This window comes from Pelophylax lessonae (assembly GCF_965119305.1).
Source record: "Pelophylax lessonae genome assembly, chromosome: 10".
NCBI lineage: Eukaryota > Metazoa > Chordata > Amphibia > Anura > Ranidae > Pelophylax > Pelophylax lessonae.
In genome coordinates, this window is record NC_138777.1 from 151,237,891 (window position 1) to 151,260,096 (window position 22,206).

Here is a 22,206-nt window from a genome sequence, read left to right on the forward strand (position 1 = left end):
TCTGAGCAAAGAGTTCAACCTCCCCTCGCATATGCTTTTTAGATACATGCAGCTGAGACATGCACTACTCACTCAATTTGCTGCCCAGATTCCCCCTCTGTGTGATATACCCTTGCTGACCATAGTGTTGGGTGACACCCATGTCGGCCTGATATCTGCACTGTACACTGAGTTACGCAGTGCGGATGTTGATGTGACGGTGAAGAGAATGCAGACTCGGTGGCTGCCTGATATGGGTCCTTTGGATGAGGCGGAGTGGAACGATATTTTGGATAGTCCCAAACTGTCTTCACCTAAACTCTATGATCTTATGACCCAGCTCTACATTTTACACAAGGCCTATTTGACCCCACTTAGGATTTCCAAATACCGACCAAAATACTGTCCTCGGTGTCCCCTGCAGTCGGGCACGTTTGTACATCTCATCTGGACCTGCCCAGACATCCAATCCTACTGGATGCAGATCATAAAATTCCTACATGACCACATGGGCTCCCCGTTACAGCTGGACCTTAAGCCCTTCATCCTTGGACTCTTACCTGATGCTGACATAGATACATTTTTTGCCACTTTCCTACAAGAGACTCTTTTTAGTGTATGTAAACTATAGCTAAATCATGGTTGCAAGCTCATATCCCCACCCTACAGGAATGGATAGTGGAATTGCTATAAAAGGTTGCTTTATAGACATAGAGGGTGTCCTGCCAAAATTAAAAAAATGCTGGAATAGATGGCTGGAGCTCACACAAACCTGTAGTGACTAGGAATCTTGCTAGAATGCTGACTGCCTTAACTGTATAATTGCTTACACCCCCCGGGTGTAGTGATCTCCCTGAGACTACGGTACTTCTTCCCCATGCATGTATTTCTCTTACCACAAGTTTTTGACTGTTGTGTCAAGTTGTTTAGTCTCCTTATGTTACGGACATACACATGTGAAATGTATAATGATGTTCCCCATTGTGTGCTCCTTTTTTGAATGTTTCATATTCATACCAAGTTTTTGTACCTTGTTTTGTATACCACAAATAAACTTGTTTTTTTATTTAAAAAAATGCATTTGCAATTTCATCATACGCAAATACCTCGTGACATAAAAAATTACAATGATCGCCATTTTATTCCCTAGGGTCTCTGTTAAAAAAATATATATAATGTTTGGGGGGTTCTAAGTAGTTTTCTAGCCAAATATATTGATTCATACTTGTAAACAAAAAGTCCCAGAAAAAGCTTGGTCAGCAAGAAAAGCAGAAGAAAACGGCATCTCTTTAAACCCTATGTACAGTCAGGTCCATAAATATTGGGACATCTACACAATTCTAATATTTTTGGCTCTATACACCACCACAATGGATTTGAAATGAAACACACAAGATGTGCTTTAACTGCAGACTTTCAGCTTTAATTTGAGGGTATTTACATCCAAATCAGGTAAAAGGTGTAGGAATTACAACAGTTTGTATATGTGCCTCCCACTTTTTAAGGGACCAAAAGTAATAGGACAATTGGCTGCTGAGCTGTTTCATGGTCAGGTGTGTTTTTCCCTCATTATCCCATTTACAAGGAGCAGATACTGTAAAAGGTCCAGAGTTAATTTCAAGTGTGCTATTTGCATTTGCAATCTGTTGCTGTCAACTCTCAATATGAGATCAGTGAAGCAAGCCATCATTGGGCTGAAAAAACAAAACAAATCCATCAGAGAGATAACAAAAACATTGGGTGTGGCCAAATCAACTGTTTGGAACATCCTTAAAAAGAAAGAATGCACCGGTGAATTCTTTTCCTGGTGAAGAAAACACCCTTTACAACACTCTCCAGGAGGTAGGTGTATGTGTGTCACAGCCTACAATCAAGAGAAGACTTCACCAGAGTGAATACAGAGGGTTCACCACAAGATGTAAACCATTGGTGAGCCTCAAAAACAGGAAGGCCAGATTAGAGTTTGCCAAACAACATCTAAAAAAGCCTTCACAGTTCTGGAACAACATCCTATGGACAGATGAGACCAAGATCAACTTGTACCAGAGTGATGGGAAGAGAAGATTATGGAGAAGGAAAGGAATGGTTCATGATCCAAAGCATACCACCTCATCAGTGAAGCATGGTGGTAGTGTCATGGCGTGGGCATGTATGGCTGCCAATGGAACTGGTTCTCTTGTATTTATTGTTGATGTGACTCAGGGGTCAAGGCCTGGGAAATAAAGTGTGGGAACTCACCCAAGATTACCATCCCCAACGTCAAAAAAAATAAATAAAAAAAGTGTGTGTTCGTGCATATTTACCTCTGTCTCTCTCATATCTCTCCTCTCTGTCTCTCATGTCTCTCTCATGTCTCTCCTTCCCTCCTCTCATTTGTCTCTGTCTCTCTCATATGTCTCTGTCTCCCTCTCATATGTCTCTCTCATGTCTCTCTCTCATGTCTCTCCTCTGTCTCTCGAGCATCTCTCTCTCTCATGCATATCTCTCTCTCTCTCGTTCGTTCGTCTCTCTCTCTCTCTCTCTCATGTCTCTCTCTCTCTCATGTGTGTGTGTGTGTCTCTCTCTCTCTCTCATGTGTGTGTGTCTCTCTCTCTCTCTCTCTCTCTCTCTCGTGTGTGTGTCTCTCTCTCATGTGTGTGTGTCTCTCTCTCATGTGTGTGTGTGTCTCTCTCTCATGTGTGTGTCTCTCGCTCTCTCTCATGTGTGTGTCTCTCTCTCGTGTGTGTGTGTGTCTCTCTCTCATGTGTGTGTGTCTCTCGCTCTCTCTCATGTGTGTCTCTCTCTCTCTCGTGTGTGTGTCTCTCTCTCTCTCGTGTGTCTCTCTCTCTCTCGTGTGTGTGTGTCTCTCTCTCTCTCGTGTCTCTCTCTCTCTCTCGTGTGTCTCTCTCTCTCTCGTGTGTGTGTCTCTCTCTCTCGTGTGTGTCTCTCTCTCATGTCTCTCTCTCTATCTCTCGTGTCTCTCTCGTGTCTCTCTCTCTCTCTCTCTCTCTCTCTCTCTCTCGTGTGTGTGTGTGTCTCTCTCTCTCTCTAGTGTGTCTCTCTCTCTCGTGTGTGTGTGTGTGTCTCTCTCTCTCTCTCTCTCTCGTGTGTGTGTCTCTCTCTCTCTTGTGTGTGTCTCTCTTGTGTGTGTCTCTCTCTCTCTCGTGTGTGTGTCTCTCTCTCTCTCGTGTGTGTGTCTCTCTCTCTCTCGTGTGTCTCTCTTGTGTGTGTGTCTCTCTCTCTCGTGTGTGTGTGTCTCTCTCTCTCTCGTGTGTGTCTCTCTCTCTCGTGTGTGTCTCTCTCTCGTGTGTGTGTCTCTCTCTCTCTCGTGTGTGTGTCTCTCTCTCTCTCATGTGTGTCTTTCTCTCTCTCGTGTGTCTCTCTCTCGTGTGTGTGTCTCTCTCTCTCTCTCATGTGTGTGTCTCTCTCTCTCTTGTGTGTGTGTGTCTCTCTCTCTCTTGTGTGCCTCTCTCTCTCTCAAATTCAAATAAGCTTTATTGGCAGGACCAAATACATTTTAGCATTGCCAAAGCAGTTGAGTTTGTGATGGGGGGGGGGGGAGGTAATATAAAGAGGAATGGGGGTGAGTCCATGCAAAGAATTTTTAAATCCTCAGTTTTTCATGTCCCTCTCAGTCTGGACACGCTGTCACATATTGTGCAGCTATTCTCACCATTGGCTCCTCTTCTCCCAGTAGGATTTGGAGTTTCCTTTTCTCCAATAGAATTGAAGTCCGCCATAAAAGTGGAGAGTCTCTGGAAGTGAGTGTCCCTCACTGATGAGTACTTAGGGCACTGTAGCAGGAAGTGGTCCTCATCCTCCAGGACCCCCTGGTCACATTGCTGGCACAATCTTCTCTCCCTGGGCTTGTAGGTCTGTCTGTGCCGTCCTAACTCGATTTCCATGCTCTGGACGCTCAGTCTGTACAGGCTGAAGGTCTGTCTGTCTTTGGGCTCTTGTAGCACCTCCAGGTATGGGGCCAGTTTGTAGTCTCTCTGCAGTAAATGGTAAACATTTAGTTTCTTGGAGTTTGTTATTTCATTTCTCCATTGTTCAACATATTTTTCTTTTGAATATTTCATTATGTTCTTTATTTGTGATTTTGTCAGGTTGAATTTTTGGGAGTTTGGGATAGGCAAGGCGCTGATGAGTTGTTGCAGACCGCCAGGCTTGGGCTGGTTCTTATTGGTCAGTAGGGCCTTATGATGGTACGAGTCAGGACTGCTTTTTCGTAGATGATCCCAGAATGATAGCGCCCTCTTTTGTACTGCAAGAAGTAAGGGAAATCTGCCCAGCTCAGACCGGCAGGCACCGTTAGAGAGGTGCTCCGGTGGACTTGGAGGAGTAGCTTGCAGAATTCCAGATGGAATATTTCTGTCGGGCTGGAGTCCCATTGGGATTGGTCTGGGTAGGTGACAGGACCCCAAACTTCACTGCCATATAGAAGGATTTTTTGTGATGACACTATCAAATACTCTGAGCCAGACTCTCAACCGTGGTTTTAGGTGATACAGCGGTCTCCTGATGGCATAGAAGGCTCTGCTTGCCTTGTCTTTTAGGGCCTCTATGGCTGGCCTGAAACTTCCTGATTGGTTAATTTCTAGGCCGAGGTAAGTGTAGTTGTTGGATTCATCAAGAGTGTGGTTGTTTAATGTAAAGGAAGGGCTCTTTGTTTTTGTATTTTTCTTTTGGAACACCATGATTTTTGTTTTGCTTGAGTTGATAGGTAGTGCCGATTAGGGATGATCGAACGGTTCGGGTCGACCATCGGTTCGTTCGACCCGAACATTGACTGTTCGAAATTCGGCCGAATTCCAAACTTTTTGCTGAAAAAGTTCGGAATTCGGCAATCAGAACCGACCAAAATGCAATGGGACAGGAACTGGGCTTTAAAAGCCCGTCATTGGACCAGAACCATCAGTAAAAGCCAATTGAGGGGGCAGGAGGATGCTAGGAATGTGATTGGAGTGACTAGGGGGTCCAGAGGCCAATCAGTAGTGAATATGCCCCCCAGTATATAAGATAGCCCCGCCAAATCGCTAGCATTGTAATACAGGGATGTGGAAGAGAGTGGAAGCAGTTCTGTTACTCCTGCTTCAAAAGTGTCATTTAGCAATTATTAGTGTGAGGAAAGGGATATCTAGTGTAGTTAGGGTACTATTTTCCACTATAGTTAGATTCAAAAATCTAGTTTCTGTAGGGAAAGTGTTAAGTGTCAGGGTGACCGTAGTGTAGTGTAGGGTGAACTGACTTTGACTGCTATGGCAGGGTGAACAAACCCTTCCATGTCAGGGTGACCGCCAAAGAAAAAAGATTGTTTGTATTAGAATTGCAGTAGAGCAGGATAGTGGCTTCGCTCTTTTCACACCTGGCCGTTTTTGTGGCAGGCATTTATCGGGCTTTTTTGTGGACGTCTTTGGAGGCAGGCATGACATCTGAACTTCTGTGTAAGGGTATATATATATACACACACACACACACACACACACACGTATGTATATATACACATATAGGTGTGAAAGTAGCAGAACCCTATGCCTGCTCTAATGAAATTATTTGCAGGCATAGGGCTATGCTCCTATCACACCTATATGTGTGTATGTGTATAAATACATATATGTGTGTGTGTATATGTACCCCCATACAGAAGTTCAGATGTTATGCCTGCCTCCAAAGACGCCCATAAAATGCCCAAAAAACGCCTGGAACAAAAAACGCCCAGGTGTGTTGTTGCAGGCGTTTTTTTGGGCATTTTTTGGAGGCAGTCATAACATCTGAACTTCTGTGTAGGGGTATATACACACACACACACACGTATGTATATATACACATACACATATATATATGTGTGAAAGTAGCAGAACCCTATGCCTGCGCTAATGAAATTATTTGCAGGCATAGGGCTTCGCTCCTATCACACCTATATGTTTGTATGTGTATAAATACTTATATATATGTGTGTGTGTATATATACCCCTATACAGAAGTTCAGATGTTATGCCTGCCTCCAAAGACGCCCAAAAAATGCCCAAAAAACGCCTGGAACAAAAAACGCCCAGGTGTGTTGTTGCAGGCGTTTTTTGGGGCATTTTTTGGGCGTCTTTGGAGGCAGGCATAACATCTGAACCTCTGTATAGGGGTATATATACACACACACATATGTATTTATACACATACACACATATAGGTGTGATAGGAGCGTAGCCCTATGCCTTCAAATTATTTCATTAGCGCAGGCATAGGGTTCTGCTACTTTCACACCTATATATGTATATGTGTATATACACACACACACACACACACACACACACACGTATGTATACTCCTACACAGAAGTTCAGATGTCATGCCTGCCTCCAAAGACGTCCACAAAAAAGCCCAATAAATGCCTGCAACAAAAACGTCCGGGAGTGAAAATAGCGGAGCCACTAGCCTGCTCCACTGAAATTCTAATACAAACGATCTTTTTTTTTCTGGTTCTGGACATGATACAGAGCTGAAACTTCACAGGTACACTTTTTAGACCCCCCCCCCCCCCCCCAGACACTAAATCCAAAGAAATCTCTTTTTTTTTTTTTTTTTCAATAATTGGCTCTCTATCAAAAACGACAATTTTTAAGAACTTTTTTTTGTGTGATTAATAGTCCCTGGGGCATGACCCAGAACCCTAGGCACTTGTTAGGGGCATTTATTGGGTTTTAGGGCTTCAAAATTGTGTTTTTTGATTACCGAAGTTCGGGTCCCATTGATTTCAATGGGGTTCTGAAATCCGGGCCAATCTTTCAGGAAATTCGGGTGTTCTGGTCGAACTGAACATTTCAAAAGTTTGATCATCCCTAGTGCCCATGTGGCTCTATATTTCTCCAGCAATTCCAGGCTGTCTTGTAGGCCTCTTTCTGTTGGTGACAGAAGTAAGAGGTCATTCGCATACAGCAGGAACTTCACCTCAGTGTCATGCAGAGTCAGTTCAGGTGCTGGGGAGGATTCTAGAGCTGCAGCCAGTTCATTGATGTAGATGTTGAAGAGGGTTGGACTTAGGCTGCAGCCCGGTCTGACTCCTCGGATCTGTTGGAAGCGTTTGGTTCTTTTCCCATTCACCTTTACGCTGCAGCTGTTCTCAGTATATGAACTCTTGATGACGTTGTATGTTTTCCCTCCTATTCCACTTTCCAATAGTTTGAGGAACAAGCCTGGGTGCCACACAGAGTCAAATGCCTTCTTAAAGCGGAGTTCCACCCGAAATTTATACTTACCTCCATCTTCTCGCTCCCGGTCACCTGAAAAACAAATGGATAATCGCAATTTTTTTTTTTTTTTCACTTACCTTTTAGAGAAAATATACTCACCTTACTTCCTTCTTCCTCCCCTCGGCGGCCACGGCGATTCGTCACTTCCTGGCTTTTGCAATGATTCCTGGGAGCTGAACGTCATCGCTCCCAGGAATCATTGCGCCTGCACCGGCCCCGACGTCAGTTCCGGGGCGCGCGCGTCATTCCCTTCTAAACAGCTTCTGGGCATGCCCAGAAGCTGTGGAGGGATGACGCGCGCGACCCGGAAGTGACGTCGGGGCCGGTGCAGTGCATCGTGGGACCGAAGAAGGAGGAAGAGGACCGAAGAGGACGCGGAAGAGGATCGTGCTGGCTTCAAGCTGCCCACACCTGAGATGGCAGCGCTGGAGAAGACAATTTCAAGGTAAGTATTTCTCCTGAAAGGTAAGTGCAACCCGGGACAGATCAGAGGCTAGCCATTGTGGAATGTGCTAGCCCTGACTGTCCCGGGGGTATTTTTGTAAAAAAATGTATAACCAGGGTGGAACTCCGCTTTAAAGTCCACAAAACAGGCGAATATCTTTCCATGTTTTGTATTGTGGATATGGTTCCTAATGAGACTTTGCAGAGTGTAGATGTGGTCTGTAGTGCGATGGTTTGGCATGAACCCCGCCTGACTTCTGCTGAGGACGTTGTGTTGTGTTAGGAAGTTTAGGATCCGTTTGTTGAGAATACTGTTGGAAAGTTTCCCTAATGTTCTGCTGACACATATCCCTCTGTAGTTGGCTGGATCATATTGGTCTCCACTCTTATGGATAAGTGTTATGAGGTCTTGGTTCCATACTTTAGGGTAGTAACCAGCATTTAGGACCAGATTGAACACTCTACATATTGCAGCGTGTATATCTGGGGATCCATGTTTAATCATTTCAGGCAGGATTCCATCCATCCCGCTGGCTTTTTTAGTTTGCAGGTGTTGGATTTTCTCCCTAATTTCTTGTAGTGTAATTGGTACATCCAGGGGGTTCTGGAAGTCCTTGATTTTTTCCTCCATATCTTTTAGTCTTTTGATGATGTCTTTTTCTTCTACAGTTAACTTCTCTTCTGGAATATCTTTGTAGAGGTTCTTAAAGTAGTTAAACCAGATGTCACCATTTTGGATGTGGAGGTTGTTTTTCCTGGGTGCTGAGCCAATATTCTTCCATATTTCCCAGAAAGAATTTTCCTGAAGTGCCTAAAGTGCCTCTTCTAACTGTTGCAGGTTGATAGAGATTAACTTTTGCCTTTTCTTTTTAAGGGTTTCTTTGTATTTTTTCTGTAAGATGCTATGGGCTATCCTTAGGTCAGTGTTGTTGGGGTCTCTGTGTTTGTTATTGGAGGCTGTCCGTAGGGTGTTCCTTAATTCTTTGCATTCTTTGTCGAACCATTTATTGGGTTGTTTGGTGGATGGTTTCTTGTAGTTGACTTTTCTCAGTTGGGCTGTTTCTGCAATGGTGTGTAGTATGTTATGGAAGTTCTTTGCTGCCTGGTTCACACCTCATGGGCTTACCTCATAGTTGTTGTTTTGGAAGTTTTCAAGCTGTTTTTTAATGTCAGGTCTTTTAGTTACCTCTCTGTATTTTGTGGTAGACTGTTTGAACCATTTAAATCATGGGTGTCCAACCTTTTGGCTTCTCTGGGCCACATTGAGTGCCGAGAAATTTTCTCGGGCCGCATATAAAATATATACTATAGGGGCGTGGCTAGGTTATGGCGGCGTGAGGACGCTTTTTTCTGGTGCTCCCGCTTCCTGGCCTCCCTACCCGGCTTTTATCATCGTTTACAGGCTGAAATGAGCACCTACAAAAAAAGGAAAACGAAGACTGCTTCCCGGGCAACTCCATCTGCTCCCATTCGCAACTTTTTCCGGGAGTCCCCGACCCCGGGGCCGCGGTCTCCAGCAGTAGGCCCAAGCAGCGGTCTCCCCCAGGTGGTCTTCTCCCCGCCGCTGGTGGCAGCTTCCTCCCCGCCCTCCAGTGCGGCTATGATGTCTCAAGACTCCGTGCCCCCCTCGTTGCCCTCCCTGGTGTCGAGCCCTGCGGAAGAAAGGGACATATGGGCGCTGCTCCGTTCCCTCCCCACCAAGCAAGACGTGGAGGCCATGGTGGCCCAAGTTACGGAACAGCACCGCCGTGACTTCCAGGCGATCACGGCGGACGTGGCACAAGTGAAGGATCGTGTGACTGCTGGGGAATCGGAGATTGGCGACCTGCGGTCCCGGGTTGCCCACCTGGAGCAAGTCCAAGCTTCCCACGTGGATGCCTTAGCAGAACAGCAGCTCCGGCTGGAGGACATTGAGAACCCGGAGCCGCCGTAATAATTTGCGGCTCCGAGGCATTCCGGAGGCGACAGGTCGGGAGGACCTCACGGTGACGGTCCAGGCCATCCTTACCAGGATCCTGCCCCAGGACCCTCCTGTGGACTTTGTCTTCGACCGCATTCATCGGGCCCTGGGCCCCCGGTCTCAGGATCCAGCCAGACCGAGGGATGTGATCTGCTGCCTGCACCGCTGCACGGTCAAAGAACAAGTCCTGAGGGCAGCGTGGTCGAAGGGCCCCGTGGATTTCAATGGAGCCCAAGGTCGCCGTCTTCCCGGACATCTCCCGGGGCACGCTACTACGCAGGGCCATGCTAAAGCCCCTCCTGGAGTGTCTCCGATCTAGAGATGCTACCTACCGTTGGGGATTCCCCCTGCAGCTCAACGTCCGCAGAAATGGCGCCTCCTTCACCCTCCGCAGGCATGCGGATCTCCCAGCACTGTTCCGGTTTGTGGACATGGCCCCAATGGACTTGCCGGACTGGATGGCGCGAATCCCGGACCGTGACGCCCGCTCCGCTGGAGGTGGCCCCTCGCGACCCCGCTCGTCTGGACTTCGGGATCAAGTTCCACCGGCCCCGCAGTGACCTCCCCGGAATACTAAGTTCCGACCAGCAACCGTGAGTCTACTAGTGGCCCTGCTCTGCCCCTTCGGAGTGCCCCCCCCCCCACGCTCCACTCTGCTCCCCACGGCTCAGTTCCGCTGTCGAGTTGGACTGCCCTTTCCCCCTCGTGTGCCCCTCACTGTTGCTCCCTTACCTTGTAATCTGCAGCTCGGCACTTACCTCTTCTCCCTTCCCGGCGTATTGGTTTGGACAGACTGGTTCCTGCTGCTCCCTCTACGCTATGGATCCCCCGGGGGTCCTCCTTGGCCCAGGTGTGCTGGGTGCCCCATGGACTGATGCCTCTCGCCCTCCCCCCCTTACTCTCTCTACCTACCCGCAGATGAGCTCCAGCTGTCGAACACTTGAACTGGTTGATCAGGATGTGCAGGGTGCCCTCCTAAGCTCTGCTGACGGGGATGTACACGTCCTGGCGCCCTTTTCTGCAATGGCTGTAATGCAGGGTCTTGATGTGTCTGTGCTGCTGTGGCCCCTTGCCTCCCTTACTAGGGGAGCTACTGATTGTTCGCTGGGGAGGGTCAGAAATACCGGGTATAGGGGGAAACCCCCCCTCATCCCCCCCATTCCCCCTCCCCATCCCTCCTCCTTTCCCCCCCTTCCCCCCCTTTTTTGCTCCCCCCCCCCATGCCTGGGCTCCACTGGGTGCTCTCCTGGGTCCATACCGGATGGGGGTCCCTCCGAGGGTCCACACGGAGCGATGCCTCCCCCTTCCCCTGCATCTGCATGTCGGCGGGCGGCCCCCGGGTCCTGGACATGTGTAATGGTTATGGTAGTGGACGTGATAGTGCTAATGTTCTTTTATGCTGGCTGCCCGGGACGTGTACATTCTAGCCCTCACCCCCCCCTCTCTGTTTATTGGTATGCTTTTTGTTATGATATGCCTTACGGATATGTGCTATGTATCTCTGCTGCTGCTGATCACAGCCCCACCGACTGGGGGAGACCCTAGCTGTTGTGAGGGCGGTTCGGTGCTTACCCCCCTTTCCTTCCCCCCTGTTTCCCTGATCCCCCCCTATTTCCCTCTTCCCCCCTCCCTCCTGCTCTCCCCCCTCCTCTCTCCCCCCCTCTCTCCCCCCCTCCTCTCTCCCCCCCCTCCTCCCCCCCTTCTCTTTCCCCCCTCCCCCCCTTCTCTTTCCCCCCTCCCCCCTCCTCTCTCCCCCCCTCTTTCTCTTTCTCTCCCCTTTTTCTCTCTTCCCCCTTCTCCCCTCCTCCCCTCTCCTCCCCCCTCTCTTTCCCCCTTCTTCCCCTCCCTCTCCCCCCCACCTCCCTTCCTCATCCCCCCCCTCTCCCTTCCTCATCCCCCTCCCCCCCCTTCCGAATGTGTGTATATATCTGTTCCTGATAAATGTGTTTGTCTGGTATTATGTATAATTTGTTTACATGGCTCCCCCCCCCCCCCCGCTCTGCTCGGGGCCTTACCACTTCCTATTGTTATTTCTGCATTGTATTTTCTGCCACTCCGTTGCCACGGTTGCGAGGATGTCATACCCTCGCGGGTTCCTCTATTGATGCTCCTAATGGTTTTCTTTGTTTCTTCTTTTTTTTTGTATTATTATGCACTTTGTTTCACATGCATTGCCTGTATTATTGTTAAACTACAGTTCTCTGGCCGGTTAGGGGGGTTCCGGGAAGTGGTCACCTCCCTCTCTTGGCTGTGACCCTCCTCGTTCCCCACGTAGCGTGTCCCTTGAGGTCCCACCTGGTCTGCCCGCGGTTTGGGCGGTGTGGGTCGAACCTCTTGGTTCTCTGAGACTCGGTCTCCGTAGTGCATTTAGCACTATTATACTTCCCACCGGTACACCTAGAGTGTACTTCTTCCTCTTCTACTCTACTCCTCCCTCTTCTACTCTACTCCACGTCTCACTCTACCCTTCTCTTCCCCCTTTCCCTCTCTACCCACACTACCTCAGTCTCCCTGGGCCTTTTTCTCCCCCTTTTTCTATTATCCCTCTCTGTTCTTGGGGGTGGGGGGGGGATGGCTCCCCCCGGGACGGAACCGCTGCACCTAGTGTCCCTCAATGTCAAGGGGCTGAATACCCCTGAGAAGCGCTCAGTCGTTCTTTCTGATCTTCACCGTCTCCGTGCCCAGGTTGGATTTTTGCAAGAAACTAATTTCAGGGCGGACTAGCTTCCCAAACTGGGGGACCGCCGATTTCCCATTGTCTACCACAGCTGCTCCTCCGATTCCAAGACTAAGGGGGTCTGTATACTGATTAATAGTCGTGCTCCATGGACGCTCGCGGACTCGTGGGGTGATGGCGTGGGTCGGGCTCTTTTCGTCAAGGGTCGGCTGGGGACCACGGCGGTTACCTTGGTTAACCTATATTTCCCAAATACTAACCAGTTGTCTTTCCTGGAATCCCTGCTCTCGAAGTTGGAAGAGTTTGCGGAGGGCCAGATTATCATCGGAGGGGATTTTAACCTGGCGTTGGATCCGACACCTCCAGGGGCTCCTCTCACCTTTCCTACGCTGCCCTGAGATGCTTCAAGAAGCTGTTCCAGGCATTCAGGATGGTTGATCCCTGGCGCATTCTCCACCCTGGGGAGAGGGACTACACTTTCTACTCCCCTCCCCACGCTTCCTATTCTCGAATTGACTATTTCTTACTACCTCAGAACTTGCTACATCGAGTCGTTGCTGCATCCATCGGATCTATTACAATCTCCGACCATGCTCCGATTCTTTTAGATCTGGAACTGAGCATGCCAGAACGCTCGCAATGGCAGTGGCGGCTCAATGATAGTCTCCTATAGGACACTACCGTCCTGGAGGAGCTGGGCTCTGAGCTTCGGAATTACTTTGCCTCCAATGTCACAGCCGATAGTCCTCCCCTGATGGTGTGGGAGGCTCATAAGAGCTACCTACGAGGTGTCCTTATTAAGATAGGCTTGCATCGCAAGAAGGAACGTACGCAGCAGATGTGTGACCTCCTTTCTAACATTAGCAAACTCGAGCTGGTCCACAAGCGATCTCAGGCACAGGCTACTCTTCAGGAACTTACAGCGCTCCGAGACCAGCTTCGATCCTTGGTCCTCGTTCGAGCGAAGGCGGCGCTGGCCAAGTGTCGGCGGACCTTCTACGAACATGGTGACAAATGCGGGAAGTTTCTGGCGCGCGCACTTCGTGCGCAGAGGGCCCGCACCTTTGTCCCGGAGATTTCCTCCTCTGGGGGTCGCAGGGTACACTCCACGGTGGATATCGCAGAAGCCTTCCGCCAGTACTACTCTACTCTCTATAACCTGTCCCCAGGCCCGGCGGTGCCTTCCGGGACAGGGCGGGTGGATGCGATCCGATCTTACATTTCTGCCTCGGGCCTCCCCTCCCTCCCGGCAGAGGAAATTGAGAAGTTAGACGAACCTCTGGGTTCAGATGAGCTCTTGATGGCGGTGAAGGCGACCCAGCCCGGAAAGGCTCCGGGTCCCGACGGTTACTCCCTCAGATACTATAAATGCTTTTTGGACCTCCTTTCCCCTCATTTCCTTGCTGCGTACAATGCGACTGGAGAGGGGGCGGTGTTCCCGACTGATTCGCTTAGGGCACATATCACGGTCCTCACAAAGGAGGGGAAGGATCCCCTGGTCTGTACCAGTTACAGACCTATCTCGCTTTTGAACATCGATTTGAAGCTCTTTACGAAGATCTTGGCCTCCAGATTGGCTCCGCTGTTACCACAACTGATCCATGATGATCAGGTGGGCTTTGTTACTTCTCGGGAAGCCCGGGACAATACCACCAAAGCGCTCGATCTGGTCCACCTTGCCTGTGCCCACCGCCTTCCGACCTTGATTCTATCTACGGACGCTGAGAAGGCATTCGACCGGGTGAATTGGGAATTCCTTTTTGCTACGATGGAACATGTAGGGATGGGGGAACGACTTATGTCCTGGATCCGGGCTATTTATTCGGCCCCTTCGGCGAGAGTGAGGGTTAATGGCTTCTTGTCTGATCCCCTGGAGATCTCTAATGGGACTAGGCAGGGCTGTCCCCTCTCCCCGCTGATTTTCGTTTTGACCCTGGAGCCTTTCCTGCGATCGGTGCATGCTAATGATGATATCGCTGGGGTGTCTCCCACGACTTTCTCCCCCAAAGTGGCGGCGTACACGGATGACCTCCTCTTTTTTCTTACTAAACCCCTTACCTCTCTTCCCAATTTGCTGCGCGAATTCCACGATTACGAATCTCTTTCGTTCTACAAGATTAATCAATCCAAATCTGAGGCTCTGGCGGTGGCGATCCCGCCCACTCTCTTCACTCTTCTTAAAGCGGATTTCCCCTTTAAGTGGGGGTCATCTCATATTGGATACCTCGGGATTTCCCTGCCGCACTGCCCGGCCAGGACGTTTGATTGTAACTTCCCTCCCCTGCTGGCCCGTATTAAACAGGATCTTGATGAGTGGCACGGAGGCAAGTTTTCCTGGTTCGGGCGCTGCAACATGATGAACGTGATGCCTCGCTTACTATATGTCTTTCAGGCCTTGCCGGTGGCCGTTCCGTCTTCCTTCCTCAGGAAGGTGAACCAGGTGTTCAGAGAGTTTCTCTGGCGTAGAGGTCCCCCGAGATTGGCCTTACGCATTCTTCGCATGCCTAAATTGAGTGGTGGCATAGCTCTACCAGACGCCGTAGCCTACTACGAGGCGTGCCACCTGTCCCGCATCCTCGACTGGTACCGCCATGGCCCCCTGAAGCAGTGGGTGCGGCTGGAGAGACACTCGGTGGGGTCTCCCCCGGAGTCCTCTTTGTGGACTCCTTCCCCCGTTCCTAAGGAACTGACTGATCACCCGACCATTGGCCCTACGCTGAGGGTCGGTAGACGGTTGTGCCACGGGGGCCGACTGGCTACTCTGCCGTCGCCACTTTTTCCGGTGACGGATAGCCCGGACTTTCCAACGGCATGGGTAACCCGGGATTTCGGTCCCTGAAGGAGGCTGGATACAGCCAAGCTCGTCACTTTGTGCGGGACGGGGCGTGGGTCCTTAGATCTCTCCTACACTCGGATGCCACCTTTTCTGTGCTGTCTTTCTGGCAACAGGTCCAGCTTTCCCATTTTTTGCAATCTCTGCCCTCAGCTCCTCTATTTACCAGACGGCTTACATACTTTGAAGAACTTTGCTCTGTTGCGTCGCCACTGCGCCATACTGTTTCCCTGATGTACAGGGCCTTGGTTACTCCTGAGGCCCCATTTCAACCTCCTTACATAGCGGGATGGGAACGGGCTCTCGGCCTGACCTTCACCGATCACCAGGTAGAGCACCTATTGTTCTTTGCGTACAAAACATCGATCTGCTCTCGCTACCAGGAAGCTGGATACAAATGCCTGACCCGATGGCACTACACCCAGGAGAGGCTTCGCTGGATGTTCCCGACCTGTGCGGACACCTGCTGGAGGTGCGGAAAGGAGGTAGGGACGTACCTCCACGTATTTTGGCCTTGTGAATGGCTACAGCCTTTTTGGACTTCGGTGTGTACCATCGCCCAAAAATTCACGGATCATCCCCTGGCAATGGACCCCATGCTTTTCCTTCTTCACCACCACGAGTTTCCAAGGGCGTCTTATCGGAAATCCATCCTGCCGCTGTTGCTCACGGCAGCAAAGAGTTGCATTCCCCCCTCTGGAAAAAGGATCAGCCCCCAACTGTGGTCATGTGGCTCCGTAAAGTGAAATGCATTAATGAAATGGAAGACCTGATGGCGACAGAACGGGGAACGAGAGAGAAATTTTCGAAGCGCTGGTTCTATTGGCATGAATTTACATTTACAGCGGAGTATCGTGCCTTGCTGGTCTGATGGGGCGGGTGTCTCCGGCCCGGGTGGTCCCCCCCCCCCATATCCCTTCAGTCGTCTGTCTGCTTCCCCTTTCTGACCTTCACATGCCTTCCTTTTCCCCTTTCCTTTTCTCGAATTACTGCCTCTAGTCTGCCGTGTCTTTGAAAACCGCAGATTAGACCTCCCCTTTTTCACTGTCCCCCTTATCTCTAAGTGTATCTTTCGGCATATTTCTCTAACTGACTTTTTGCTCCAGGTCCTACCCCTGTTCAGACTTGCTGGTATCGTTCCCCCTAGGGACAGAGGGGCACTCTGGGGGCCATTGGGGTGCACCCCCCCTTCCACTTACCATACTGCATCTGGTAACATACCTCTACATGTGCTCTGTTCCGGGGGGCAGCGTATTTATATTAAGTAATGGTATACTATCTGTCTATATGCTTCGATTCATTGTTCATCTGATATTTTGTGCTGGATATGTTGACCAAGAACTGTGTATTGTGTTCTATCTTGATACTGCTCGTTACATTTACATTTGTATTTCTGTTTCTATATATGACTTGTCATATGCCTTGTCCTTTTCAATAAAAGAATTTATAAAAAAAAAAAATATATATACTATAGTTAAGGTATATAAGTAATAAAACGCCGCCGCGATCCCCCCCCCCCCCCCCCCGCCGCGCTAATTTAACACAACTAGAGGATGATCAAATGAAATGAAATCAGTTCTTCTGAGAGATATTAAAGGAACACTCTAACCACCATGACCGCTTCAGTGATTTGAAGTGGTGATGGTGGGAGGAGTCAGAGACACTGCACATGCTGGGATATTTACAGTTATGTGCTGGGGGGATAGTTGCACCCCTAGCACAAGTGACTTAGGCAGCCAGAAAATGTCATGTCCTTATTCATACATGTATGAACAAGGACATGACATATTATGACACAACTAAAAAACATATTGCAACAATTTACAGACGCTAATGCACATACCTTTTTTACTTATTTTGATGACTTCTGGCGGTTACTGCTGGTGGGTAGTGCTGGCGGTTCCTGCTGGCAGGTAGTGTTGGCGGGTACTGCTGGTGGTTACTGCTGGTGGGTAATGCTGGCGGTTACTGCTGGAGGATACTGCTGAAGGGTACTGCTGGCGGTTATTGCTGGCAGGTACTGCTGGCCCATCGATGCCCATCAATGCAGCCTCACCAGTGTCAATTAAATGCAGCCTCACCAGTGTCCATCAATGCAGCCTGATCAGTGCCCATCAGCTCATCCTCATCAGTGCCCATCAGCTCAGCCTCATCAGTGCAGTCTCAACAGTGCTCATCAATGCAGCTTGATCAGTGCCCATAAGTTCAGAATCACCAGTGTCCATAAATGCAGTCTGTTCAGTGCATGGGGATTAGAGAGAGGAGAGCTGCTGGATTACACAGAGTACTGTCTATCATAGGAGCCAGTCCAGGAGGCGGGACGTCACATGACAGCAGCCTCCGGGTAAGCGGGAGATCCCCGCGCTGTGTAATCCGGCGGTGCTCAACCCCCCCCTTCCCCTCCAAAACAGCCCAATGGTAGGCCATGGTCAGCTTCCAGAAGAAACAGGGCATGGCCAGCGTCCAGCAGGACCCACAAGTCAGTGGCAAGCAAGACCCAAAAATCCACAGACAGCTCCCAGCTTGACCCACAGCCAGTGGGTCCTGCTGGTCGCTGGCCATGACCTGTGGGTCTTGCTGGTCACTGACCTGTGTGTCCAGCTGGCCACAAGTCACGGTCTGTGGGTCCAGCTGGCCACTGACTTGTGGGTCGTGCTGGTCACCAACCTGTGGGTCCTGCTGGCCACTAATCGGATGGTCCCGCTAGCCGCTGGCCTGTAGGTTCTGCTGGGAGCTGGCCATGGACTGTGGGTCACAGGCCATTGCTAGCGGCCAGCAGGACCCATGGGCCATGGCCTACTGTGGGTCCTGCTGGCCATGGCCTATGGGTCCTGCTGGCCGCTGGCCATGGCCTGTGACCCACAGGCCGTGGCTAGCGGCCAGCTGGACCCACAGGCCAGCGGCCAGCAAGACCCACAGGCCGTGGCTAGCAGCCAGCTGGACCCACAGGCTATGGCCATCTCCCAGCAGGACCCACAGTGTTGAGGGCTATTTTAAGGTTACTGGGTGGGCACTGGGGCAGGGTAAATGGGGGAGGGAGATAGATGGGTTGATCATGTAGGTAGGGGTCAGCTGGGGATGTAAGGGTCTCTGAAATCAGGTATGGCAGCTGCCATCTCAGTTCCAGGTCCTCACACGGCCTCCTCCAGTCCTAGGGGGGGGGGGGGGTTGATGCTCCTGTCCTGGGGTCCAGTTGCAGCCAGCAGCCAGCCCAGCAGCCTGAGCCAGTCACATGTGTCCCGACTCCCTGGCATGCCCTTCCTCTGCCTGGCCTGCCTCCGAGATTCGGGAGTTGTAGTTTACTAGCTGCGCTGCTCTCCACTCACTGAAAGCTTTAGCGCGCATGGACGGACTACAACTCCCAGAATGCAATAGGCGGCCGCCGTGGCCCTGGCCTGACTTCCTCCTTCTATTAAAAAAAAATATAACGGCAGCGGGCAGCAGGTTGGACATGACTGATTTAAATGATGGTGGCAGGTTGCAGAGAGAAGTCCGGTGGCATTTTGGTGATGGTTTGTTAGAAAATTTAATATATAGCAGCAGTTGGTTGTGGTCTGACAGGTGTGTTTGTGGGGTGACTGTAAAGCCATTGATGAGTGTGGGGTTCATATCTGTGATAGCATAGTCTACCACACTGCTGCCTACATGGGAGTTTAATGTGTACCTTCCCAGAGAGTCTCCCTTGTTGGTATGGCCATTGAGGATGTAGAGCCCCAGACTCTCTCTCTCTCTCGTGTGTGTGTGTGTGTGTGTCTCTCTCTCTCTCATGTGTGTGTGTGTGTGTCTCTCTCTCTCATGTGTGTCTCTCTCTCTCTCTCATGTGTGTGTGTGTGTGTGTGTCTCTCTCTCGTGTGTGTGTGTGTGTGTGTCTCTCTCTCTCATGTGTGTGTGTGTGTGTGTGTCTTTCTCTTATGTGTGTGTGTGTGTCTCTCTCTCTCTCTCATGTGTGTGTGTGTGTGTGTCTCTCTCTCTCATGTGTGTGTGTCTCTCTCTCTCTCTCTCTCTCATGTGTGTGTGTGTCTCTCTCTCTCTCATGTGTGTGTGTGTGTGTGTGTGTGTGTCTCTCTCTCTCTCTCATGTGTGTGTGTCTCTCTCTCTCTCTCTCTCATGTGTGTGTGTCTCTCTCTCTCTCTCTCTCTCTCTCTCTCTCACACGTGTGTGTGTGTGTCTCTCTCTCTCTCTCATGTGTGTGTGTGTGTGTGTGTGTGTCTCTCTCTCTCTCATGTGTGTGTGTCTCTCTCTCTCATGTGTGTGTGTGTGTGTCTCTCTCTCTCTTATGTGTGTGTGTGTCTCTCTTTCATGCGTCTCTCTCTCTCATGTGTGTGTCTCTCTCTCTCTGTCTCTTTCTCATGTGTGTGTGTCTCTCTCTCTCTCTCATGTGTGTGTCTCTCTCATGTCTCTCTCTCTCTCTCTCTCTCTCTCTCATGTGTCTCTCTCTCATGTGTCTCTCTCTCTCTCATGTGTCTCGCTCTCTCTCTCATGTGTCTCGCTCTCTCTCTCATGTGTCTCGCTCGCTCTCTCTCTCTCATGTGTCTCGCTCTCTCATGTGTCTCGCTCTCTCTCTCATGTGTCTCGCTCTCTCTCTCATGTGTCTCTCTCTCTCACGTGTCTCGCTCTCTCTCATGTGTCTCGCTCTCTCTCTCACGTGTCTCGCTCTCTCTCTCACGTGTCTCGCTCTCTCTCTCACGTGTCTCGCTCTCTCTCTTTCTCATGTGTCTCTCTCTCTCTCATGTGTCTCGCTCTCTCTCTCTCTCATGTGTCTCGCTCTCTCTCTCTCTCATGTGTCTCGCTCTCTCTCTCTCTCATGTGTCTCGCTCTCTCTCTCTCTCATGTGTCTCGCTCTCTCTCTCTCTCATGTGTCTCGCTCTCTCTCTCTCTCATGTGTCTCGCTCTCTCTCTCATGTGTCTCGCTCTCTCTCTCTCTCATGTGTCTCGCTCTCTCTCTCTCTCATGTGTCTCGCTCTCTCTCTCTCTCATGTGTCTCGCTCTCTCTCTCTCATGTGTCTCGCTCTCTCTCTCTCATGTGTCTCGCTCTCTCTCTCTCATGTGTCTCGCTCTCTCTCATGTGTCTCTCTCTCTCTCTCTCATGTGTCTCGCTTGCTCTCATGTGTCTCGCTCTCTCTCTCTCGCTCATGTGTCTCGCTCTCTCTCATGTTTCTCTCTCTCTCTCTCATGTGTCTCTCTCATGTGCCTCGCTCTCTCTCTCTCTCTCTCATGTGTCTCGCTCTCTCTCATGTGCCTCGCTCTCTCTCTCTCTCTCATGTGTCTCGCTCTCTCTCATGTGTCTCGCTCTCTCTCTCTCATATGTCTCTCTCTCTCTCATGTGTGTGTCTCTCTCTCTCTCATGTGTCTCTCTCATGTGTCTCTCTCTCTCTCATGTGTGTCTCTCTCTCTCTCTCATGTGTCTCGCTCTCTCTCACGTGTCTCGCTCTCTCTCTCTCATGTGTCTCGCTCTCTCTCTTTCTCTCTCTCTTGTGTCTCTCTCTCTCTCTCTCTCATGTGTGTCTCTCTCTCTCTCTCATGTGTCTCTCTCATGTGTCTCTCTCTCTCTCTCATGTATGTGTGTCTCTCTCTCATGTGTCTCGCTCTCTCTCTCGCTCTCTCTCTCATGTGTCTTGCTCTCCGTCTCATGTGTCTCGCTCTCTCTCTCGCTCTCTCTCTCATGTGTCTCTCTCTCTCTCATGTGTCTCGCTCTCTCTCTCTCATGTGTCTCGCTCTCTCTCTCATGTTCTCTCACTCTCTCGCTCTCTCTCTCTCTCTCATGTGTCTCGCTCTCTCTTATGTCTCGCTCTCTCTCTCTCTCATGTGTCTCGCTCTCTCTCTCATGTCTCTCTCTCATGTCTCTCTCTCTCTCTCTCATGTGTCTCGCTCTCTCTCATGTCTCTCTCGCTCTCTCTCTCTCTCATGTGTCTCGCTCTCTCTCTCTCTCATGTGTCTCGCTCTCTCTCATGTCTCTCTCTCTCTCTCTCTCTCATGTCTCTCTCTCATGTCTCTCTCGCTCTCTCTCTCTCTCATGTGTCTCCTTACCTCCCTCCCATCTGCAGAGCCGTTCCTCTATGGCTCCTGTGCCCTGTCACAGGCAGAGGCGAAGTACATTTGATATCACTCCGCCTGTGACAGAAGCCGGCACTATACAGGAATATTGGTAGGGTTGCAGCGCTCAAAAAACAGTCCGTGTTTGGGACAGGGACAATCCAATCTGCTTACCAGATAAGAAAAAAGAATAAGCCCATCGTCAAATAAGGATAATGTTGAATCACTTTATTTCAACTCAGCTCAATCGACTCGGCGGAGACAGCAGGGCATATGTAAACAAACAAAAAAAGATCTCATGGTGCAGTATATTGCTACTAATAGGCAATAAAACCACGACCCATCACCAGGAACCCCTTTTGTGCCACACTTGCACTATGGACAAACAGGCTGCTCACCAGATAGGGATTTGGACTAGGCAGTAAATTCAAGGGGTGACCGTCACCGAAACTCCTCTATAGATAACAATCAGTGATAGTCACTCTCTCATGTGTCTCGCTTGCTCTCATGTGTCTCGCTCTCTCTCTCTCGCTCATGTGTCTCGCTCTCTCTCATGTTTCTCTCTCTCTCTCTCATGTGTCTCTCTCATGTGCCTCGCTCTCTCTCTCTCTCTCTCATGTGTCTCGCTCTCTCTCATGTGCCTCGCTCTCTCTCTCTCTCTCATGTGTCTCGCTCTCTCTCATGTGTCTCGCTCTCTCTCTCTCATATGTCTCTCTCTCTCTCATGTGTGTGTCTCTCTCTCTCTCATGTGTCTCTCTCATGTGTCTCTCTCTCTCTCATGTGTGTCTCTCTCTCTCTCTCATGTGTCTCGCTCTCTCTCACGTGTCTCGCTCTCTCTCTCTCATGTGTCTCGCTCTCTCTCTTTCTCTCTCTCTTGTGTCTCTCTCTCTCTCTCTCTCATGTGTGTCTCTCTCTCTCTCTCATGTGTCTCTCTCATGTGTCTCTCTCTCTCTCTCATGTATGTGTGTCTCTCTCTCATGTGTCTCGCTCTCTCTCTCGCTCTCTCTCTCATGTGTCTTGCTCTCCGTCTCATGTGTCTCGCTCTCTCTCTCGC